Source organism: Urtica dioica, chromosome 3 (genome assembly GCF_054948205.1).
Source record: "Urtica dioica subsp. dioica isolate 48M chromosome 3, U.dioica_male_clone48M_v1_H2, whole genome shotgun sequence".
Taxonomy (NCBI): Eukaryota; Viridiplantae; Streptophyta; class Magnoliopsida; order Rosales; family Urticaceae; genus Urtica; species Urtica dioica.
Window position 1 is genome coordinate 15,908,964 of NC_142758.1, and position 25,969 is coordinate 15,934,932.

At 43.2% G+C, this 25,969-nt stretch overlaps 1 long non-coding RNA gene across 2 annotated transcripts in view; it reads left to right on the forward strand.

Moving 5' to 3' along the window:
- The window catches only part of LOC149402426 (uncharacterized), a 30,993-nt gene extending 6,586 nt beyond the window's left edge, over positions 1-24,407 (forward strand). Inside the window, exons 2-6 of one of the 2 annotated variants that reach the window (XR_016296131.1) lie at positions 5,996-6,077; positions 22,767-23,313; positions 23,383-23,474; positions 23,540-23,631; positions 23,712-24,407. This is a non-coding gene — a long non-coding RNA (uncharacterized LOC149402426). Of the gene's footprint in view, positions 1-5,995; positions 6,078-22,766; positions 23,314-23,382; positions 23,632-23,711 lie in introns of both variants that reach the window. The other variant, XR_016296130.1, reaches the window with a different exon arrangement.
- The last annotated feature ends 1,562 nt before the right edge of the window (positions 24,408-25,969 follow it).

The following is a 25,969-nucleotide window of genomic DNA, read 5'->3' on the forward strand; positions in this document are numbered from 1 at the left end:
TGCAGAGGCTTGGAGTGGACCATCCCTCACAAGTCTCTTAATCCTATCTAGACTGATATGACCAAGTCTTAAGTGCCAGAGGTATGTTGATTTTGTTAGATCGGAGGATTCAGAAAGTTTGATCCTCTTTGGCTCCCTAATTAGATCGTTATCTATTTCGGTGTCTAAAAGAGAAGGTTGAGTGGGATAGATGTAAAAAAGACCATTCTTCATACATGCATCAGTGACGAAAGAATTAGAAAAAGAAATACGAATTCCATTCTTTATAAACTTTAAATAATAATCTTGCTCGAAAAGTTGAGCAACAGATACTAGGTTTTTCCCAAAGGAAGGAACATAATAAACATTATTCAAATTTAAAGTTCGATCTTCAAAAGATAGCGTCACGGATCCCACAGCCTTCGCAGACACCACGCTCTCATCACCCCATTTGAAGCAGAAGTCGCCATCCTCTAAGCTTTTGCTTTTCCTAAAGCCAGTCAAGGAGCAGCAAATATGGTTAGTAGCAGCGGAGTCAATAATCCACGATGATACATTATCAGCTACTAAACAGGCTTCAGTAACAAGTACAATACCTTTAGCTTTGGTCTTGAGGTAGGCGGGACAGTTCCTACGCCAGTGACCAGGCTCGTTGCAGTGGTGGCACTTGTCTTTAGACTTGTCCACCTTCGGAGCCTTTGGCGCCTTCTTCTTCGTTTGAACCTTAGGTTGGTTCTTCTTCTCGGCGTTGCGAGGTCTCTTCTTTGATCCAGAGGTGGAGGCAGTAGCATGTACTTCTCCTTGAGCCCTCTTTTTCTTAGTGAGTGCCTCAGCGGTTTGAAGTTCCTTCATGAGCTCGGTAACAGTGTACTCCAGCTTGTTCATGGAATAATTCAATTTGAAGGTATCAAAGGTTTCGGGGAGAGTTTCCAAGATCATATCTATTTTGGTCTCCCCATCAATCTCAGATCCAAGAATCTCCATCTCGTTGAGATAGCTAATGATCAGCATCATATGATCTCTAACGGGAGTTCCAGCCTTCATACGACAGTTCATGAATTGTCGGACCGCTTGTTGCCTAGCTTGACGTCCTTGCCCTCCAAACATCTCATGGAGATTGTAGAGCATATCGGTGGCAGTTTCGAAATCACGATGTTGTTGTTGCAACACATTGTTCATCGATGCCAAAATATAGCATCTCGCAATCTCATCGGATCGAAGCCAGGCCGCCAGGACGTCTTTCTCCTCTTGCGTCGAATCATCATTCGTTTGAGGACAGGGGGTGGTGAGAACCCATTTGTGCTTGTCGACAGTAAGGACTATGTCGAGGTTACGTTTCCAGTCGACGTAATTGTCGCCTTCGAGTTTATTCGAGGAAAGAATTGTTGAGAGAGGGTTGAGAGACATATTGCCTATAACAGTTGAAACAAGTTTATGATTAGTCTTTGGTTTAGGATTTAAGTTTTATTAAGACTTTTATAAAATCCAAAGGTGTTATAAACCAAACGATAATTTACTCCCTCAAGAGAAGGCCGCAAAAAATCTCCTTTTATAAGTAAATGACACATCATTAATGCTAAGCCAAGATGTCAGTACATCATTTTGACTAGCCACCTTGTAAATTGGTTTGATCACTCACATCCTTTCGCAGAGCCTTAAGGAAGGATACTAGGGATTGAGCCTAAGTGTGCAACCAACCACTTAGTCCAAAAGATCAGCTTTGAAAAACAATCCCCCAAGGGGAGGCCTTGCCATCATTGCATCACTCTCGGACGTAGCTCATTGAGCAATGATCGAAGCAATAACGCCTTGGAGTACTCACATTTAAGTGAGGGTCGCAAGAGCGGCTCTTAGTCCCACGTTATTGCATCTTTCATTAGTGTTGGGGATCGCGGGTTACAAACAACGAGTATAACCCTCCCACTTAGTTTTTGGAGTTGGTTCATCGACTCTTTTAAGTTCGGAAACAGATTTCCTAGTTAGAGAGCGACAGAGCGGACAACTAGAAGAGAATCCTAGATCGACATGTTCAGAGCAGTATTAGTGCATAAAGGCACAAGGTACATACTCGATCTTTTCCTATTTTCTATTTCGGGAAAGTGCGTGAGGGAAGTGTGAACTTCAACTCACTCGAACACTTGAAAGTTTGAGATTACACATCTTTTTATTTTTCGGCTTGTCTACAAGGAGACCTCCCACTCAAAATTTCAAGAGCATATAGATTTTGAACATATGTGATATAGATATAGTTTTGAAAACATTTTGAAAACTTATTTGATTTGGATGACAAAATATTTTCAAGTTTGAAAGTGAAAACGGTTTTTCAAAATTCAAACTAGTTTTGTAAAAATTCAATTTCAATTAATCTTTCAAAAATCAAAACTTTTAATCTTTACACATCATGTTTATAATCATATGAAAAACATTTTTGCTCAAGAAAATTTTCTCATTAGAGTTCTATAACTCATGGTAGTGGGGTTTGAAAATCCGGATTTCTAAAAAACTGGAGTTTCAGACAGCCGCGCACCTCGGAGTAAAATCGCCATATCTGGCGGCTCCGATGTCCTTTTCAGCCGAAACCGGTGGCATTGGACAGAGGACAGACAGAGCTTTAATTTGATTCAAGAATCATTAAATTTCGATTTCTGAGAAGAGAGTTATGCCGCTTTTAATGCGGGTTTACATTCCAGCTCGAAGAAAAAGAAATAAATTAAAGCTTCGTCCTTTTAGGTGCGAAAAAGAATCGAGTGTAACGGAACGTTTTAAGATATTGTTTAAAGCTTTTATTTGTGTTTTATTAGCAGGGTAATAACATAGAATAAAAGAAATAATCAACATGCATAAAACGATTCAAGTAAATAAACGAAACTAGCAAGAAAATAAAACTAGTCACAAAATTTACTCGAAAATTCTCAAACCTTTAAAACACGTTTTTCAATATAAAAAATTAAAAACTTTTAGAACTGATTCTAATGTGTTTTAACATCATCCTAAACTCATAGAAAATCAACATGGTTTTTAATTTAAAGGCATGAGCAATAAATTAAAAAAAACTAAGATTACAATTCTAACTTGTCACAAAATTAGTAAACTTTCGAAAACGATTTTCAAGCTCATAATTTAAAAACATGCACATGCATTCCTTTGACCATAGCTCTGATACCATTTGTTGGAATCGATCTAGGGTTTAAGAAAAAGATTAAACGCTTCGCAAAGCGGCGGAATTTTAAAAATTTTCTTTTTAAGTAAAACTAGTTTTTACTAACCTAGACAAGAGCATATGCATGTAAATAAAAACTAATATGAGCTATAAGAGTTACTAACCTTTTTGATGCTTGAACGTTGATGAGCCTTTGGAAGGTTGGCAACGCTCGTCTCCCCTCGCAGCACGTCTCTCTTTTCTTTCCTCGGGAACTCGAGCAACCACGATAGTTTCTATCACTAAATCACTCGAAAAGAAGGAATTAGTGAGTGGGCACTTTTAAACACTACGACTTGAGAACGAGTCTCGAAGTCGCAGAGCTAAAGACTAGGTCGAGTGAGGACCTAGGTGCCAAGACAAGAGAAAACCGAAAATAAACTAGAGAGAGAGAGAAGAGGACTTCGGCCAAGTTCTAGAGAGAGAGTCTCTCAAATCTCTTAAACTTGGATGAATGAATTGTGAGGAAATGGGGCTCCTATTTATAGGAGAGGTCTCACCTTCAATAAGGTAGTTTCCTCTTCTATAGAATATCACATATTCATGAGCAAAAATCCTTCATTTCCCATTCCTTGTTGGGCGCCCAAGGCTGCCTCCTAGAGGCTAGGATTTGTTTCCTTTTTTTGTTCCTTGGCTTTCCCTTTTCTCACTTGGCCGAATTTCCCATTGCATGTGTGGGAAATTTGTTTCCTCTTTTTCTTTTGGCAAGTATCTAAATACATTTATGCACAAAATAAACTCTCTTTCCTTGGGTATTATGGGCGCCCATTTCACTTCTAGAAGGAGCTTCTAGAAGCTTCTTCATTTATTCATGAGAACATGAAAAAGGCCCATTAAGAGTTTTCAATAAAATTCTTATGAAATGAAATTAATTCACAAGGCCCAATGATCAAGTCATGGCCGAGTGAAACATGTCATAAAATGACATTGTCAAAAAATTTATTGACATTCATTTCATCCTTTGTCTCAAAAGACAAAAATACCCTTTTAACTATTTTCGTTCTTGTTTTGGCTTAGCTTCCAGTTTAACTATTCCTATCGATGTGATTCGTGACAGTGACCTCATGGACCCAAATGAACAAAGCTTTAGCTAAACACTTGGACTCAAAAGTTCACAAACCTTTTCCAAGTATAGCTTAATGCCAACTGACTCCACTAAAGAGCTGACACTGAAAATCTCTCGGTTCAAATGAATTTATTTTCTACTCAAGAATTCGACCTAATTATGATGAGCGGATCCACTGAATATTATCTATGTTTACCCTTCATGAATGTCATCAGCTAGTCGGGATTTACTAAATTACCATTTTACCCTTCTAGCTGTTATTTCCTCAACTCCTTTGTCGCTTGTGAATAAGTTAGAAACAATGTATTGACGAGGAGCTAACAAGTCACATTGTTTCATCCAAAAGAGTCGAGACTCAATTTGGACACTGGCCAGTTCATTTATTCACACTCCAAGGAACAAAGCATGAGGTGACATACATTGCATTTCAGCAATCTTGTACATGAATTCCATATCTATGAGAACTTCACAAAGTTACTCATGACAGACTCACAACTTAGTACTTCACCAATAGGCCTTGTTCGGAATCACATAGTGAGTCCGAACTTTGACTTTCTCAAATGAGAATACTAAGGTGTGAAATGGCATGTCTCATTTCAGGATTAAGGTAAGCATGATGCAATTCATACATAGTGACTTCGAGACATAAGAGGTGAAATGGTTTGTTCTTATCTTGTCTCTAGAAGTGCACTGGTCAATTCAGTACCTTCGGAAGATACCTAGAAGAACTATAGAGTTCCTAACTCTCAATGCCTCATAACCAGACATCATAGATTCTTCTAACAATCATACTGAGGTCAATAGTCCTTTGACCCTAAGATTGCGAATATATCGTTTTAAGCAAACTACGAAGAGTTTGTTCATGCAAATCTACATTTGTCTCTTCGTAAGTTGTTAAGTTTGTTTATGGACTAAAAGACTATGGTTTTATCATAAAGCTTCAGACAAGGAAGATTGAATGAACGTTTCAACTTTATTAATGAATGAATAGGCAATTACAAGCAAGAGTCTTCATGAGACTTTATTACATCAAATGTTCAAAATAAAGACTACAACTCTTCTTGTGGGCACCATTGACAACATGTTGGACTCTCGGATTCGAGCCGAGGGTAGAAATACCAGGAGTTACGTCCCGAGTCTTTAAACTAAAATACTTTACGAGCATGAAAGGGGACCAAAATTCTTTCGGGATCTATCCCAAGACGCTCTCATGTTTGTAGTTAGTTGTGTACTCTATATGCTAGAGTATCCAAATAATAAATAATGTTATCGGTGGTACCCACGAGTTACGACTCGTGTTGAGGACTAAGACATTCCTAATGGCGCTGAGTACTCCACGGGACCTGCCAAGAGCACCCCGTTCCTGCAATGGGAAAGGTCGTCACGGCGAGCTCATTTACTGTGTCATGATGACACGTACCGCCGGCGCCCAAACGAATATGGTACCACTAGTGGATCCCAGACAGTCTCAAAACACTTAAGCCACTGATGACTACTGCTCGAAGTCTGAGGTTGGCTTCTTGTGATTCCAAGGGTTGTAGCAAGGGATGTTGTATAACCTTGTAGAATGGCAAATGATAGCGTAGAGCGAGGCCCCGCGTTAGGCAGGCTCTAGGATTATATGCATTTGCATTCTGCATCTCTATGTGTTTGTTTTCACGTCACATGGCATTAGTCGTTTTTCTTTTCCTAAGTTAGACTCCGCTTATTGAGTCAATCGACTCATAGCTTTATGACCCTTGGTAATGTAGATAAGGGTAAGGCGGCGATGTGAGGAACGGAAACGAAGATCGAAACCGGGCGCTACTACATATTCACTCGCGCTCCTACAAGGTTCGTTATCTAGGTGTTACTTAGTAGTTTAGTTGAATTGAAATGTTTAATCTAGTTTAGTTTAGATTATTGTAATTAGTTAAATTGAAATTAAAATTGTATTTGAAATTAGAATGTTAATGTGATTTAATTAGTTAAGTTAATTTATTATTTTTTGTCTGCTAATTAGTTTTATGGATATATGTTGAGTTAAATTGTTAGTTAAATTGATTGCAATTAGTAACATGTTTAATTAGATTAATTAATAATATATATGAATATATTTTTAAATGAATTAGTAACATGTAAAATTTAATTTAAACATATTGTTGTCGGCCCGTCAACGATCGACAGGGGCAAAATCACAACGTCACCTCCCGGCCGACCAAGTCCCATATGGCAAGCTCCCGGCCGGCAAGCTCCCGGCCGGAGAAAGGGCTGGCCTCGGCCTTGCCTCAGCCAACAGCCGGCCCAAGCCTTGCCTCGGCAAATGGCCGGCTCTAGAGCCTTCCCTCGGCCATTGGCCGGCTCTAGAGCCTTCCCTCGGCCATTGTCCGGCTCTAGAGCCTTCCCTCGGCCATTGGCCGGCTCTAGAGCCTTGCCTCGGCCAATGGCCGGCTCTAGAGCCTTCCCTCGGCCAATGGCCGGCTCTAGAGCCTTCCCTCGGCCATTGGCCGGCTCTAGAGCCTTGCCTCGGCCAATGGCCGGCTCTAGAGCCTTCCCTCGGCCAATGGCCGGCTCTAGAGCCTTCCCTCGGCCATTGGCCGGCTCTAGAGCCTTGCCTCGGCCAATGGCCGGCTCTAGAGCCTTCCCTCGGCCATTGGCCGGCTCTAGAGCCTTTCCTCGGCCAATGGCCGGCTCTAGAGCCTTGCCTCGGCCAATGGCCGGCTCTAGAGCCTTCCCTCGGCCATTGGCTGGCTCTAGAGCCTTCCCTCGGCCAATGGCCGGCTCTAGAGCCTTCCCTCGGCCATTGGCCGGCTCTAGAGCCTTGCCTCGGCCAATGGCCGGCTCTAGAGCCTTCCCTCGGCCATTGGCCGGCTCTAGAGCCATGCCTCGGCCAATGGCCGGCTCTAGAGCCTTCCCTCGGCCAATGGCCGGCTCTAGAGCCTTGCCTCAGCCAATGGCCGGCTCTAGAGCCTTCCCTCGGCCATTGGCTGGCTCTAGAGCCTTGCCTCGGCCAATGGCCGGCTCTAGAGCCTTCCCTCGGCCAATGGCCGGCTCTAGAGCCTTCCCTCGGCCATTGGTCGGCTCTAGAGCCTTGCCTCGGCCAATGGCCGGCTCTAGAGCCTTCCCTCGGCCATTGGCCGGCTCTAGAGCCTTGCCTCGGCCAATGGCCGGCTCTAGAGCCTTGCCTCGGCCAATGGCCGGCTCTAGAGCCTTCCCTCGGCCATTGGCCGGCTCTAGAGCCTTGCCTCGGCCAATGGCCGGCTCTAGAGCCTTCCCTCGGCCATTGGCCGGCTCTAGAGCCTTGCCTCGGCCAATGGCCGGCTCTAGAGCCTTCCCTCGGCCAATGGCCTGCTCTAGAGCCTTCCCTCGGCCATTGGCCAACCCGAACTTGCTCACTCGGCCAAGGGGTCTTCAAACCACCCCTTGGCTGCCTAAAATACAGGGGCCGCTCCCCTAGTCCAGGTAATCCAATTTTGAGTCCCGAAACGCTGTCGAACTCGTACTTCACTCGTTTCGCTCATCTTTGGCCTCTCACCACCTCTAAACCCTCTACATCCACCTCAATCCTACTAATGTTGAGCGTCGGAGAGGTAGACAGAGGCACCCCCTCTGTTTCCCCTTTGTAGTTCACACCTCTTTCTGCTTGCTTTTCAGGTGCTTGGACGAGATAAACACCACCAGCAGCTAAGGGACGGCTTGGGATACCAAGCCCGACACGCTCGAGCCGAAGTGAGACCACTTGGTCTGGCCTTGGGTCTAACCACTTTGGGCTCCTAAATCGTTGTCCGAAAAACTGCGACAACATTTTGGCGCTAGAAGGAGGGCATCTCTCGACCTTGGCGACACATCCCCTCTACCAGTCTTCTTCTGACTTCTACGACTCTCGAGAGATGAGTCATGTGCCTGCCACCTCCGTGGGCGCCTGAGCGACTAGCTCGAGGCATGGCCTCCAAAGCTCTGCGCGCGATCTCGAAGGGCAACCTCGTGATAACGAGAGCCAGCCCCGAGACCCGGCGAATGACCCCGAGGCCGCAGTCCGAGAGGACACGGCTCGAAGGCTCGCCGAGCTCCTAGACCGTCCCGGCGTCACCAACGCGCTCATCGGCGACCTCCTCGACTCCAACGACGTCGACGACGTCAACCACGAGACCAACCTCGACCACGCTGTTCACGAAAGGGGACGCACGCGCACGCTTCCAAGGGGACACCCTCGAGCGACCGCGCCGAGACGTCAACTTTTTGATGAGCACGCGCACGCGCCCTCGAGGGGACACCCTCGGGTAACCACGTCAAGGCATCAAAGCTCGCGCAATACCCGAGGATGCTCAGTCTCGAGGTCCCGAAAGGGACGCTCCAAGCTCACCATTCGCGTCCAAAACCCTTGTGAAGGTGACAACGTCGATGGTCGCGGCCTCCGCCAAAGGCGTCGCCTGAGTGACACGCCCTTAGCAAGGGTGGTAGGGACGGCCTCCGGAGACTTGAGAGACCGCCTCAGCTCTCAAAGAGAAGATCACGAGTTCGATTTGAGAGAAAAACTCGACGCTCAACGCGAGCCCGCGATCGTCTTGGGGCAGCGACCACCCAACATTGATCGAGCACCCAACCAGAAGCGCGCGGCCGCGCTTGTGATACCTGGGGTTGATACCGGGTCACGAAGGAAAAGGAGCCGGAAGGGTCAAGTCCCTAACGACCACCCTTCTCCAGCCCCGAAGCAATCCTTCGTCCCGCTCAACACAACGCCCGGCCGGATCCTGAGCTTACGCCGCGATGAGCTGGGAAGCCCCGCTCCACTCACAAAGGACCCCGCGAAGCGAGATCGAAGTAGGTTCTGCGACTATCACCAAGATCACGGACACGCTGTTGGAATCGATCTAGGGTTTAAGAAAATAATTAATGCTTCGGTAAGCGGCGGAATTTTAAAAAATTTCTTTTACAAGTAAACACAGTTTTTACTAACCTAGACAAGTGCAAGTACATGTAATTAAAAACCAATATGAGCTAGAAGTTTACTAACCTTTCTTGAAGCTTGAACTTTGAAGAAGCTTTTGGAAAGTTTGCAACGCTCGTCTCCCCTCGCAGCACGTCTCTCTTTCCTTCCTTGGCACCTCGAGCAACCACGAAAGTTTATATCACTAAATCACTCGAAAAGAAGGAATCAGTGAGTGGGCACTTTTAAACACTACGACTTAAGAACAAGTCTTGAAGTCGCAGAGCTAAACACTAGGTCGAGTGAGGACCTAGGTGCCAAGACAAGAAAAAATCGAAAATAAACTAGAGAGAGAGAGAGGATTTTCGGCCAACAATGTCTAGAGAGAGAGTCTCTCAATCTCTAACTTATGTTGAATGAGAAAACAATGAGAATGAGGGCCCTATTTATAGGAGAGGGATTACCTTCAATAAGGTAGTTTCCTCTTCTACAAAATATCACATATTCATGAGCAAAAAACCAGTTTCCTCTTTACCCATGTTGGGCGCCCAACTCATGCCATTAAAGGCTTGGATTTGTTTCCTATTTTGTTCCATTCTCTAGTTGGCCGATTCCCATGTGCATCCATATGCAAATTTGTTTCCTCTTTTTCTTTTGGCAAGTATCTAAATACATTTATGCACAAAATAAACTCTCTTCTCTTGGGTTTGGGCGTGTAAGACTTTCTAGAAGCCTTCTAGATTTTTCTTCATTTGTTCATAACAGCATAAGAAAAGCCCATTAAGAATTTTCAATAAAATTCGTATGAAATGAAATTAATTCACAAGGCCCAATGATCAAGTCATGGCCGAGTGACATTAAGTCATCAAATGAACTTGTCAAAAAATTTATTGACATCCATTTCATCCTTTGTCTCAAAAGACAAAAATGCCCTTTTGACTATTTTCGTTCTTGTTTTGACTTAGCTTCCAGTTTAACTATTCCTATCGATGTGATTCGTGACAGTGACCTCATGGACCCAAATGAACAAAGCTTTAGCTAAACACTTGGACTCAAAAGTTCACAAACCTTTTCCAAGTTTAGCTTAATGCCAACTGACTCCACTAAAGAGCTGACACTGAAAATCTCTCGGTTCAAATGAATTTATTTTCTACTCAAGAATTCGACCTAATTATGATGAGCGGATCCACTGAATATTATCTATGTTTACCCTTCATGAATGTCATCAGCTAGTCGGGATTTACTAAATTACCATTTTACCCTTCTAGCTGTTATTTCCTCAACTCCTTTGTCGCTTGTGAATAAGTTAGAAACAATGTATTGACGAGGAGCTAACAAGTCACATTGTTTCATCCAAAAGAGTCAGGACTCAATTTGGACACTGGCCAGTTCATTTATTCACACTCCAAGGAACAAAGCATGAGGTGACATACATTGCATTTCAGCAATCTTGTACATGAATTCCATATCTATGAGAACTTCACAAAGTTACTCATGACATTCTCACAACTTAGTACTTCACCAATAGGCCCTGTTCGGAATCACATAGTGAGTCCGAACTTTGACTTTCTCAAATGAGAATACTAAGGTGTGAAATGGCATGTCTCATTTCAGGATTAAGGTAAGCATGATGCAATTCATACATAGTGACTTCGAGACATAAGAGGTTAAATGGTTTGTTCTTATCTTGTCTCTAGAAGTGCACTGGTCAATTCAGTACCTTCGGAAGATACCTAGAAGAACTATAGAGTCTCCAACTCTCAATGCCTCATAACCAGACATCATAGATTCTTCTAACAATCATACTGAGGTCAATAGTCCTTTGACCCTAAGATTGCGAATATATCGTTTTAAGCAAACTACGAAGAGTTTGTTCATGCAAATCTACATTTGTCTCTTCGTAAGTTGTTAAGTTGTTTATGGACTAAAAGACTAAGGTTTTATCATAAAGCTTCAAACAAAGAAAGAATGAATGAACATTTCAACTTTATTAATGAATGAATAGGCAATTACAAGGAAGAGTCTTCGTAAGACTATATGACATCAAATGTACATAAATAGACACTACTACTCTTCTTGTGGGCACCATTGACAACAAACTCCCACTTGACTCAAAGAAGATGTGAGTAGTCCTACATGCCTAATCCCTCTCGAAATTGGTCGAAGACCATGTTCGCTAGGGCCTTGGTGAATGTATCTGCCAGAGATCTACTTCACCTCCACGTCTCCGCGTTGCGCGATCTCTCGAATCAAATGGTATTTCCTCTCAATATGCTTAGAGCTCTTATGGCTTCTAGGTTCCTTTGAGTTAGCGACAGCCCCACTATTATCACAATAAAGGGTTATGGGCTCGTCGACGTTTGGAACAACTTCCAAATACTTAAGGAATTTTCTAAGCCATACAGCCTCTTTGGATGCTTCACAAGCAGCCACATATTCTGCTTCCATTGTGGAGTCAGCAATGCAAGATTGCTTAATACTTCTCCACACAACAGCTCCACCATTAAGGATGAACACAGATCCCAAAGTGGATTTCCTGGAATCCTTATCCGCTTGAAAATCGGAGTCGGTATATCCCGTCATAGTCAGGTCAGTACCTGAGTATGTAAGCATCATGTTCCTAGTTCTTCGAAGATACTTAAGAATATGCTTAACAGCAATCAAGTGCTCGGATCCAGGGTTGGATTGGAAACGGCTAACTACGTCAACGGCGAAACATATATCAGGTCTAGTGCAAAGCATAGCATACATGAGGCTTCCTACGGCAGAGGCGTAAGGAATTTTCCTCATGTCTTCAATCTCTTGTGCAGTCTTGGGAGACTGGTCCTTAGAGAGTGAAACTCCATGCCTAAAGGGTGTTTGGCCCTTCTTGGAGTCTTGCATCGTGAAGCGATCCATTACCTTATCAATATAAGACGCTTGAGAGAGCGACAGGATCCGGTTTTTCCTATCTCGAAAGATTTGGATCCCCAGAATGTACGCGGCTTCTCCTAGATCCTTCATATCAAATTGCTTTGCCAGCCAGACCTTAACCTCAGATAACTTACCCACGTCATTACCAATGAGTAGTATATCATCGACATATAGTACCAGAAACACAACTTTAACTTCGTGTATTAACTTGTAAACACAAGGCTCATCTATTGACTGTTCAAAGCCGAAGGTCTTTACAGTTTCATCGAATCTAATATTCCATGACCTAGATGCTTGCTTTAGTCCATAAATGGATTTAAGCAACTCACAAACCTTGGTCTCTTGACCTTTATCCACCAAACCGTCTGGTTGAGCCATGTAAATGCGCTCGTCAAGATTGCCATTCAGAAAGGCTGTCTTGACATCCATTTGCCAGATCTCATAGTCGAGAGCTGCAGCTATGGATAGGAGTATGCGGATGGATTTAAGCATCGCGATTGGCGAGTAGGTTTCTTCATAGTCAATCCCTTCTTGTTGGGTATAACCCTTCGCCACAAGTCGTGCTTTGAACGTCTCGACGTTCCCATCAGGACCCCTTTTCTTCTTGTATATCCACTTACACCCTACGGGTTTAATCCCTTCAGGAAGGTCTACAAGTTTCCAGACATTGTTGACATACATCGAGTGCATTTCAACTTTCATGGCGTCAAGCCAAAGGTTTGATTCAGAACAAGCCATCGCTTGGCTATAGGAAACAGGGTCATCCATGTCGGAGACGGCTACAAGAGAGTCTCCATAAGACATGTACCTGTCAGGCTTTTGAGTAGCCCTCCCACTACGTCTAAGTACTACTTGACGAGATTCTGATGAGTTAGGTTGTGTTTCAGTTGGGGTAAGAACAGTTCTTACAGATGAGGTAGAAGCTTCCTCACCCAACTTTTCTTCAAGCACAATTTTGCTTCTAGGTTTCGCATCCTTCATAAAGTCCTCCTCAAGGAAACGAGCATTCGTGCTAACGAAAGTCTTATCTTCCTCGGGACTATAGAAAGTAAAACCTTTGTTTTCCTTCGGATATCCTACAAACAGGCACAATTCTGACCTACTAGCCAACTTGCTAGTCTTTTGCCTTAGCACATGTGCAGGGCAACCCCAAATTCGAATGTGGCCCAAACTTACTTTACGGCCAGTCCATCTTTCATAAGGAGTACCAGGAACCGTTTTAGACGGAACTTGGTTCAGAATGTAAGCGGCTGTTTCGAGGGCATATCCCTAAAAGGAAAGCGGGAGTGATGAGTAACTCATCATTGATCTAACCATCTCCATAAGAGTTCGGTTTCTTCTCTCTGACACTCCGTTTTGTTGAGGTGTGCCAGGTGCGGTAAGCTGAGAAGCGATACCTTCTTCTTTAAGAAAGTCATCAAACTCTCTAGACATATACTCACCACCTCGATCAGATCGAAGGGTTTTGATCACTTTGCCAGTTTGCTTTTCCACTAAAGCCCTAAAGACCTTAAATACGTTAAAGGTCTCGGATTTGTGTTTAAGCAAATAGACAAACCCATATCTTGAGTAATCATCAGTGAAGGTAACGAAGTATTCGTATCCTCCACGTGCCTGTTGGTTGAGCGGACCACATACATCAGAATGTATTAGTTCCAGCAACTCAGTGGCTCTTCGACCCTTATCGGAGAAAGGTCGCTTAGTCATTTTCCTTCTATGCAGGATTCACAAGTAGGTAGTGAACCTATTGCATAGGCTTGGAGTGGACCATCCCTCACAAGTCTCTTAATCCTATCTAGACTGATATGACCAAGTCTTAAGTGCCAGAGGTATGTTGATTTTGTTAGATCGGAGGATTCAGAAAGTTTGATCCTCTTTGGCTCCCTAATTAGATCATTATCTATTTCGGTGTCTAAAAGAGAAGGTTGAGTGGGATAGATGTAGAAAAGAGCATTCTTCATACATGCATCAGTGACAAAAGAATTATCAGGAAACGAAATACGAAATCCATTCTTAATGAACTTTAAACAATAATCTTGTTCAAGAAGACGAGCAACGGATATTAAGTTCTTCCCAAAGGTAGGAACAAAATAAACATTATTCAAGTTTAAAGTGCGGTCTTCAAAAGACAGCGTCACGGATCCCACAGCCTTCGCAGACACCAGGCTCCCATCACCCCATTTGAAACAGAACTCGCCTTCCTCTAAGCTTTTGGTTTTCTTGAAACCATTCAAGGAACAACAAATATGGTTAGTAGCAGCGGAGTCAAGAATCCACATTGATACATTATCAGCTACTAAGCATGCTTCGGTAACTAGTACAATACTATGTTCATTTGCTTTGAGATAGGCGGGACAGTTCTTTTTATCGGCCTTGTGAGGTCTCTTCTTAGTTCTAGAGTCGGAGGCTTTGTGCTCAGTAGCATGTGCCTCTCCTTGATTCCTCTTTCTCTTAGTGAGACCTACAGCAGTTTGAAGTCCCTTCATAAGCTTGGTAACAGTGTACTCTAGCTTGTTTATGAAGTAGTTCATCTTGGAGGTATCAAGAGATGTGGGGAGAGTTTCTAAGATCATATCTATGATATTCTTCCCATCAATCTCAGATCCTAGGATTTCCATTTTATTCAGAAAACTAATGATCAGTATCATGAAGTCTCCAACAGGAGTCCTAGCCTGCGTATGACAGTTCATAAATTGTCGGACTGCTTTTTGCCTTGCTTGACGCCTTTGCCCTCCAAATATCTCAAGGAGATTGTAGAGCATTTTGGCGGCAGTCTCGATGTCACGATGTTGCTCTTTCAGCATATTGTTCATAGATGCCAAGATATAGCACCTCACAATCTCATCAGATCGAAGCCAGGCCGCTAAGGCGTCATTGTCCTCTTGAGTTGAATCATCATTCGACAGAGGAGGACACGGGGTGGTGAGTACCCATTTGTGCTTGTTAACGGTAGGTATTATGTCGAGGTTACGTTTCGAATCTATGTAGTTTTCGTTTTCGAGTTTGATCGAGGAAAGAAAGATTGAGAGATGGTTGAGAGACATATTGCCTATATAAGTTGAAACAACTTTATGATTAGTCTTTGGTTTAGGATTTAAGTTTTATTAAGACTTTTATAAAATCCAAAGGTGTTATAAACCAAACGATAATTTACTCCCTCAAGAGAAGGCCGCAAAAAATCTCCTTTTATAAGTAAATGACACATCATTAATGCTTAGCCAAGACGTCAATACATCATTTTTGACTAGCCACCTTGTAAATTGGTTTGATCACTCACATCCTTTCGCAGGGCCTCGAGGGAGGATTACTAGGGATTGAGTCTAAGTGTGTAACCAACCACTTAGTCCAAAAGATTGACTTTGAAAAACAATCCACCGAGGGGAGGCCTTGTCATCATCGTCTCACTCTCGGACGTAGCTCATTGAGCAATGATCAGAGCAAAGCGCCCTTGAGTACTCTCATTTAAGAGAGGGCCACGAGGGTGACTCTTAGTCCGGAGACACTTGCACTTTTCATTAGTGTTGGGGATCGTGGGCCGATAGGCAACGAGTTACAAATGGGTCCAAGGTCTGCGTCCGCTGGGCGTATCTGGTCTAGCCAGCGTCCACAGGAAACCTCGCCACACAAATGTGGCATCGTGCTCGCCGCCCAGCTCGTGAGACGATAGGCAACGAGTTACAAATGGATTCAAGGCTTGCGTCCGCCAGGGCGTATCTGGTCTAGCCAGCGTCCACGGGAAAGGCCGTCCCTTGCGACGCACAAAGGCCGTCCCTCACAACGAGCAAGGATCGTCCCTCGTGACGCACCAAAACCACCTCTCACGATGCGTTAAAAACCTTTCTGCGGCGCACTCGCGAACTTGAGAGGGTTCGTCTGAAGTCCGTGAGTCAACATGATTCTTGAGTTTCCACTCGACCCACGCTCGACCGGAAACTCGAGGGGCTAATGTTGTCGGCCCGTCAACGATCGACAGGGGCAAAATCACAACGTCACCTCCCGGCCGACCAAGTCCCATCTGGCAAGCTCCCGGCCGGCAACCTCCCGGCCGGCGGAAGGGCTGGCCTCGGCCTTGCCTCAGCCAACAGCCAGCCCAAGCCTTGCCTCGGCCTATGGCCGGCTCTAGAGCCTTCCCTCGGCCATTGGCCGGCTCTAGAGCCTTGCCTCGGCCAATGGCCGGCTCTAGAGCCTTCCCTCGGCCATTGGCCGGCTCTAGAGCCTTGCCTCGGCCAATGGCCGGCTCTAGAGCCTTCCCTCGGCCAATGGCCGGCTCTAGAGCCTTCCCTCGGCCATTGGCCGACTCTAGAGCCTTCCCTCGGCCATTGGCCGGCTCTAGAGCCTTGCCTCGGCCAATGGCCGGCTCTAGAGCCTTCCCTCGGCCAATGGCCGGCTCTAGAGCCTTCCCTCGGCCATTGGTCGGCTCTAGAGCCTTGCCTCGGCCAATGGCCGGCTCTAGAGCCTTCCCTCAGCCATTGGCCGGCTCTAGAGCCTTACCTCGGCCAATGGCCGGCTCTAGAGCCTTGCCTCGGCCAATGGCCGGCTCTAGAGCCTTCCCTCGGCCATTGGCCGGCTCTAGAGCCTTGCCTCAGCCAATGGCCGGCTCTAGAGCCTTCCCTCGGCCATTGGCCGGCTCTAGAGCCTTGCCTCGGCCAATGGCGGGCTCTAGAGCCTTCCCTCGGCCAATGGCCTGCTCTAGAGCCTTCCCTCGGCCATTGGCCAACCCGAACTTGCTCACTCGGCCAAGGGGTCTTCAAACCACCCCTTGGCTGCCTATAAATACAGGGGCCGCTCCCCTAGTCCAGGTAATCCAATTTTGAGTCCCGAAACGCTGTCGAACTCGTACTTCACTCGTTTCGCTCATCTTTGGCCTCTCACCACCTCTAAACCCTCTACATCCACCTCAATCCTACTAATGTTGAGCGTCGGAGAGGTAGACAGAGGCACCCCCTCTGTTTCCCCTTTGTAGTTCACACCTCTTTCTGCTTGCTTTTCAGGTGCCTGGACGAGATTAACACCACCAGCAGCTAAGGGACGGCTTGGGATACCAAGCCCGACACGCTCGAGCCGAAGTGAGACCACTTGGTCTGGCCTTGGGTCTAACCACTTTGGGCTCCTAAATCGTTGTCCGAAAAACTGCGACAACACATATTGAAAATTTATTGCAGCCGAGCCACAGAAGCTCGGTTTAGTATTTAGTATGTTAATAGGATAGTCCTGATTGGTTATATTTGTGTTTTTTTTTAAATTGCAGATTTTGGGTAGTCAATATTATAGGGGAAGCTATGTCAAATTTTTGGTAGAATAAAACGTATTTGTCAAAAAATTAACTCTTTCGATAATATATTTTAACGAATTAACTAATTTATCGAAATTCGTTAACTCGTTAATGAAATCAGTAGTGAATTTGTATATAATAACGAATTCTAACAATTTTTCAAAATTAATACATGTCTTTCACAGTTTCTCTTTCATTTTTACAAATTCGCTCTTGACTATTTCAAATATTAACGATTCACTCTCAATTTCCTAACAATTCACTCTCGGTTTCAAATATAACTATTCACTCTCAACTTCCCCTCTCATTCAGCGGAATGTGAAATCCAAGTAGAGATTGGATTACCGAGAACAATCGGTTGAGTTTGTAGTATAAAACAAAGGTTAACGAGTTTATCCGCCTTGCAAGCAGACTCCCGAACGAAAATGGTCAATATCGTTGTCCTTCTAAGTCTTGCAATTGTTGTCAATGGTGCCCACAAGAAGAGTAGTAGTGTCTATTTATGTACATTTGATGTCATATAGTCTTACGAATACTCTTGCTTGTAATTGCTTATTCATTAATATAAAGTTGAAATGTTCATTCATTCTTTCTTTGTTTGAAGCTTTATGATAAAACCTTAGTCTTTTAGTCCATAAAAAAACTTAACAACTTACGAAGAGAAAAATGTAGATTTGCATGAACAAACTCTTCGTAGTTTGCTTAAAACGATATATTCGCAATCTTAGGGTCAAAGGACTATTGACCTCAGTACGATTGTTAGAAGAATCTATGATGTCTGGTTATGAGGCATTGAGAGTTGGAGACTCTATAGTTCTTCTAGGTATCTTTTGAAGGTACTGAATTGACCAGTGCACTTCTAGAGACAAGATAAGAACAAACCATTTAACCTCTTATGTCTCGAAGTCACTATGTATGAATTGCATCATGCTTACCTTAATCCTGAAATGAGACATGTCATTTCACACCTTAGTATTCTCATTTGAGAAAGTCAGAGTTCGGACTCACTATGTGATTCCGAACAGGGCCTATTGGTGAAGTACTAAGTTGTGAGAATGTCATGAGTAACTTTGTGAAGTTCTCATAGATATGGAATTCATGTACAAGATTGCTGAAATGCAATGTATGTCACCTCATGCTTTGTTCCTTGGAGTGTGAATAAATGAACTGGCCAGTGTCCAAATTGAGTCCTGACTCTTTTGGATGAAACAATGTGACTTGTTAGCTCCTCGTCAATACATTGTTTCTAACTTATTCACAAGCGACAAAGGAGTTTAGGAAATAACAGCTAGAAGGGTAAAATAGTAATTTAGTAAATCCCGACTAGCTGATGACATTCATGAAGGGTAAACATAGATAATATTCAGTGGATCCGCTCATCATAATTAGGTCGAATTCTTGAGTAGAAAATAAATTCATTTGAACCGAGAGATTTTCAGTGTCAGCTCTTTAGTGGAGTCAGTTGGCATTAAGCTAAACTTGGAAAAGGTTTGTGAACTTTTGAGTCCAAGTGTTTAGCTCAAGCTTTGTTAATTTGGGTCCATGAGGTCACTGTCACGAATCACATCGATAGAAATAGTTAAACTGGAAGCTAAGTCAAAACAAGAACGAAAATTGTCAAAAGGGTATTTTTGTCTTTTGAGACATAGGATGAAATGAATGTCAATAAATTTTTTGACGAGTTCATTTGATGACTTAATGTCACTCGGCCATGACTTGATCATTGGGCCTTGTGAATTAATTTCATTTCATAAGAATTTTATTGAAAATTCTTAATGGGCCTTTTTCATGTTCTCATGAATAAATGAAGAAGCTTCTAGAAGCTCCTTCTAGAGACATGTTGGGCGCCCAACATACCTAAGGAAAGAGAGTTTATTTTGTGCATAAATGTATTTAGATACTTGCCAAAAGAAAAAGAGGAAACAAATTTGCATATGCATGCATAAGGGAAACGGCCATGTTGAGAGAAAAGGAAAGCCATGAACAAAATTGGAAACAAATCAAGGCTTCTAGAAGCCTTGTGTTGGCCGAGTGTCTCAAAGAGAAAAAAGGGAAATTGGCTCATGAATACGTGATATTCTATAGAAGAGGAAACTACCTTATTGAAGGTGAGACCTCTCCTATAAATAGGAGCCTCATTTCCTCACAATTCATTCATCCAAGTTTAAGAGATTTGAGAGACTCTCTCTCTCTAGAACTTGGTCGAACTCCTCTCTCTCTCTCTCTTTCTAGTTTATTTTCGATTTTTTCTTGTTTTGGCACCTAGGTCCTCACTCGACCCAGTGTTTAGCTCTGCGACTTCAAGACTCGTTCTTAAGTCGTAGTGTTTAAAAGTGCCCACTCAGTAATTCCTTTATTTCGAGTGATTTAGTGATAGAAACTTTCGTGGTTGCTCGAGGTGCCGAGGAAAGGAAGAGAGACGTGTTGCGAGGGGAGACGAGCGTTGCAACTTTCTAAGAGCTTCTCAAAGATCAAGCTTCAAAAAAGGTTAGTAAACTTCTTAGCTCATATTAGTTTTTAATTACATGTACTTGCACTTGTCTAGGTTAGTAAAAACCGTTTTTACTTGTAAAAGAAAATTTTTAAAATTCCGCCGCTTCCCGAAGCGTTAATTATTTTCTTAAACCCTAGATCGATTCCAACAGCAATAACCTGAGATGGCAGGACATCAGGGTCGTAAAGAATCATCTTTTGAACAAGGAGTTTACCTCGAGATACACCGAATGGTATCATCACGGCGAACGTCATGTGCTTACCCAAGTAGATGATGCCAGGGAAACTAACCAGAGAGGAGTCGGTGGATTGCACGATGCTCTTTATGATATAATGGATCATGAGGACTTCGATGACTTTGCGGATCCGACTCCGAGTGAAGTGCGTGCAGAAGAGAAAGTGGAAGACTTATTCATCGAGTTGGAAGCAGAATTATACCCTGGATGCAAAGAGTTTTCGTCTTTGTCGTTCCTGGTTTCGTTGATGCACATCAAAGTCACGAACCATTGGACAAACAAGTTGGTTACAAAATTGTTGCAGCTCTTGAGGAAGTCTCATCCAATTGGTAACCGAATTCCAGAAAAACACTACGAGACCAAGGCGAAGCTTAAGTGTTTTGGCATGGGATACGATATGATCGGCGCGTGCATCAAAGATTGTGTGTTATTTCGAATAGATCTCGAGAAAGTTGAAGTGCACCCAATTTGCAATGAGAGCAGATGGAAGCCAACCGGGAACAATGTATCACAAAAGATATTGTGATACTTTCCCTTGAAAGATCGATTGAAGCGATTGTACACGTCTTGACACACGTCGCTTAAGATGCAGTGGCACGAATGAGATCGCGTAAAGGAAGAAGGCGTATTGCGACATCATGCGGATGGTTCGACGTGGAAGAATCTAGACGAGAGATACACAGATTTTGCTGTAGAGCCTCATAACGTACGTCTGGGACCAACTTTTGATGGGTTCATCCTGTTTGGGGAAATGACTCTAGCGTACAGTATGTGGCCCGTGGTACTAACTGCGTACAACTTGCCTCCTTGGTTGTGCATGAAAAAAGGAGTACTTGATGCTAACGCTTCAGATACCTGACAAGCTCACCTAGAAATGACGTGGACATGTTCTTAGAACTAGTAGTTGAAGAGCTGAAAGAATTGTGGGATACTGGGTTCCAAGTGCGAGATGGGGCGAACGATGAAGTGTTTCGGTTACGTGCTGCGCTTCTATGGACGATAAACGACTTTCCGGCTCGATCGTATTTGTCGGGATGGAGTGGCCAAGGGTATCTTATGTGCTCCACGTGCAACCTTGGGACGCCATCTATGAAAGTCAGAAACAGGATCATCTACTATGACCATCGTCGATTCTTGCCTATGCCTCACCGATTGAGGAACAGCAATGATCACTACGTAGATCGCCACGAGAAACGCCGTAAACCTGTCAAGTTAACTGTGTAAGACATACTCGATCAGTTGGCTAATGTTTCTTACACGACAACTGGCAAACATGCCGGTAAACAAAAACCTGCTGAGTGCGAATTGAATTAGACCAAAAAGAGCATCTTCTATGAGTTGTCTTACTGGTCAAAGTTGGAGTTGAAGCACAACATGCTCAGCTTGGAAAAGAAGAGCTATGATATGGAGAAGTCGAGATTTGACGTGATGGATTTGGAAATCAAGTCTTCTCTGCACTTGAGACAATAAAGGAATGGGTGGTACAAACCGCCAACAACGTACACGTTAACCCTTGAGCAGAGACAGCGGTTTACCGAGTTCCTCCAACCTATCAAATTCCTTGACGGGCTCGCTGAAAATTTGAAGAAAAATGTGAATTCTGACGGGAAGCTCACAGGTTTGAAGTCGCACGATTATCACGCGATCTTACAGAGGCGGTTGGCTGATGGTATTCGCCCTTTTGTGCCAAAACCGATACAGGAGACGATCTCTGAGCTTTGCAACTTTTTCAAGTTGATAAGTTCTAGAACCCTGAGAGTTGAAGATCTTGAAAAAACGCAAGATTCCATCATTGAGATATTGTGTAAGCTTGAGATGATATTTCTACCAGTTTTTTTCACGATCATAGTTCATGTGGCAATTCATCTACTAGAATTCATTTGCTGTAAGCATACTAAAAATGCTAATGACATCATCTTCATTTTCTTTGTTTCGTATTCAGATTTATGACATGAAAGTTAGTGGTTCCGACGTGTCCGAGGAGCATTACGCATTGTCTGCCGGATCCTTGCAAAGTGCTCATCAGTATCCGAGTTTCTTTGTGAATGGTGTGAAGTTCATCACTCGTCGTAGTGATAACCAACGAATCACACAGAACAGCGGTGTTTGTATGCCCGTGAACGAGTTCAACTTTTATGGTCGAATGTAAGACGTCATCATGTTGAACTATAGACATAACTGTCGTGTCGTACTGTTGAAATGCATATGGTATGGTAACAAGTACAATGCAGGACGTATAGTGCACGTTGATAAGACCACCGGAGCAACGAGTTCGTATACCGCCAAAGAGTGGTTTACAGAAGAGCCGTCTATACTCGCGACTCAAGCGAAGCAAGTGTTTTACATCCAAGATCTTGTTAAGGGTCGTGAATGAGAAATCGTTCATGAATGCAATCATCGAGGGATATGGGACATTCCTGAAGTTGACCCGTCCACTTCAGCATCGATTTCGTTGATAATAGAATTGTCAAATATCGACTTTCTTAATCATCGAGCTTGTTATTGTTTTTGACGATGATGAAGAAGTGGATGAAGAAGATGAGGCATGCGCCATTTTTTAGGGAGATGATGTTGATGTCGATTCTAACATTACATCGAGTGACGACGATGAATGACTAACACCATGTAATAACCACAGTCATCGAATACAAATTAAATAATAAATACTAACTACAATTCATTTTGCATGATGTCGACTTCAGGTCAGGACCCATCAGGAGGAGATCGTGATCTCCCGCAGATGCCGAGGAAGAAGCAGGGACCAACAACTGGCCTCGTTTCCGCGAGAGCTGTTGTTGGGACTCCTGGAGCGAACATAGTTCTTACGATCAGACACAGCATGCGTTCTACCAAGACGTCAGGGAGTAAAATCCATTGATCGGGATGTTCCAAAACCCCATAGGAAACCTGATCAAGAGTACCATTCTTGTCGACCTCCCTGACAGGAATCCCGTGCCTGCTTAGAGTGTGGTGGCTCTTATGAGCTCGATTCATAACGAGTACCGCTTCGTTTACGCTCATCCTGACACTGGCGAGCTTGTGTCAGCAGATCCTATTTGCAACGAGATAGATATGGCTATCATTCGTGATGCGAAGAGGATGCGCCATGGCCAGAAGTCGAGATTGTCGCAGCTATTCTTCAAGACGTTTTGCGGGAGTAAGGATCTCGTTAAAAACGAAACTCCCGTAGGCTATAACTAGGAAGCCTGGTTGAAGGCAATAGAGACGTTCGACTCACCAGAGCATAAGGTATGAGTTGAACTTCCGAGGGTTATTTGAATTTCTTAATATTGAATTTAACGAATTGATGTCTCATAGGCGAAGTCTCTCCGCAACCGGGAAAATTCGAAGAAGAAGAAGACAAAGGCGAGACAAGGGCGCTTAATTTTTTTGGTCATCGCTCGAGGAACGTAAGTCGCTTAATATTAAGATGCAATATATATGTGATTCATATTTGAACGTTGAAAAATTACAGCGAAAGGAAGATGGGAGTATGGGCTCGGCTTTAGCGATATGTACCATTACGCTAAGGGATCGTGGATGATGGACTTTGCAAAGTCGCAATTTGTAAATTATTTATTTTATTTACTATATTTAATTACTTAAATTATTCTTATCTGATAAGTTTTTGTGGTTTTTTTGTGAAGGATCAAGTTACCGCCATGACGATAGATATTTTGCGGCAAGCGGAGGAGCAAAAGACCATGATCTCCCAAGAAGATGCAGATGAGTACGTGATGCGTGAAGTTTTGAGGGTACACAGAGATTAGGAAGTCGGGATAGGGCCTTCGATCTCAAGGCTATCACTGGGTGTGGCTCAAGCGCTAGATAGAGGCTTGTCAAGTTCGTCATCTCAGACCGAGCCATGATTAGCGAGATGCGAGCTTAGATGGTTGCCCAACAAGCCGAGGTGCATCAGATGCGGCAACAGATCGCCTTCCTCACCCAGATGCACAACCAGCCTCCCACAACTCCCCAACCTCCGCCTTCACCGCAACCAGGTGGCACAGATCAGCAGACACCAGGTTCTACGTCGGGTTCTACGCTTGGTTCTATGGATTTCTTGCGAGATTGTCCTTACGGAAGCGGCGGAACTAGTGACAGCGCGTCAGGCAGCGGCGGACGAGGACGAGGAAGCGGTTCTCGAAGTTCTTCCAACTTATTCGGTAGAGGGAATTCTACTATCGATAAATTGTACAAGAAAAAAAAATATGAATTCGATCGCCTTCCAACATAAATTTTCTAATTTTTGCAACAGATCGCCTTCCTCACCCAGAGGACGAGGAAGCGGTTCTCGAAGTTTTTATTAGCTTGAATTTGTATTTTTAATTCAGAATTCTATTTTTCAGAATATTATTTCTAGTTTATAATTTTGTCAATTAATTTTCATTTAATTATAGATTAATTTTGATTTAATTTTCTAATATATAAATTTGTAAATTTTTTTTAATTAAAATAATATATTCGGTGCAACATGTCGCACCGAATATAATGGCGAGAAGATTATTCGGCGCGACATAGTCGCACCCATAATAATATCACCCGCCAATTTCAATAATTTTGGCAGTAAAATAGGAGCGAAATTAGGTGCGACATGTCTCATCGGAAAGTATCGCACCGAATACTGATACTTTTAGGTACGACATGTCGCACCTAATACCTTTAGCGACGGACTTTTAGGTGCGACATTGTGGCACCTAAAATCGTACCTAATAAACTATTAGGTGCGACATTTGGGGCATTAGGTGCGACAATCGTCTCACCGAAAGCGTCTATTTGTTCTAGTATATCTTTTGACCTATGGGCTACTAGGAAATCACCCGGAATCAAATTACTATATATTAGTATTTTTTCAAACTTTGTCCAAACTATGCTCCCCAAACTATCCCAAGTATATATACTTAAAGTCGGGAGCTTGTGTATAAATAAGAGTCGCTATAAGACTCTAAGTCCTAATCTTAAAACGCGAAAAATTACCCGAGGTTTTTGTATAACAACTAAAACGTTATACACTTAATTATCATATGTTTCATATTTCCGTACTTTAAATTATGTATTATATTTACTTATTGTATATTAAAGTTTTCGCGTTGTCTATATTTATAACTGCGTACTATCTCGGAGTTAGCCTTTTTGGCTCGTGAGCGAGTTGATGACGCTCGCGAGTTGTTTCATTACTCGTATTATTCGGTCGCGGCTATGTTGTCACTAGTGCCCACAAGAAGAGTAGTAGTCTTTACTTATGTACATCTGATGTAATAAAGTCTCACGAAGACTCTTGCTTATAACTGCTGAATCATTAATAAAAGTTGAAAGGTTCATTTATTCTTCTTTGTCTGTTTTAAGCTTTATGATAAACTATTGTGTTTAGTCCTTAAACAAAACTAACAACATATGAAGAGACAAATGTAGATTTGCATGAACAAACTCTTCATGGTTTGCTTAAAACAATATATTCGCAATCTAAAGATCAAATGACTATTGAGCTCAGTACGATTGTTAGGAGAATCTATGATGTCTGGTTATGGGGCATAGAGAGGTGTAGACTCTATAGTTCTTCTAGGTATCTCCTTAAGGTGCTAAATTGACCAGTGCACTTCTAGAGACAGAATAAGAACAAACCATCTAACCTCTTATGTCTCGAAGTCACTACGTATGAATTACATCATGCCTACCTCAATCCTGAAATGAGACAAGTCATTTCATAGCTTACGTATTCTCATTTGAGAAAGTCAGAGCTCGGACTCACTATGTGATTCAGAACAAGACCTATTGGTGAAGTACTAAGTTATGAAGATGTCATGAGTAACTTTGTGAAGATCTCATAGATATGGAATTCATGTACAAGATTGCTGAAATGCAATGTATATCATATCATGCTTTGTTCTTTGGAATGTGAATAAAT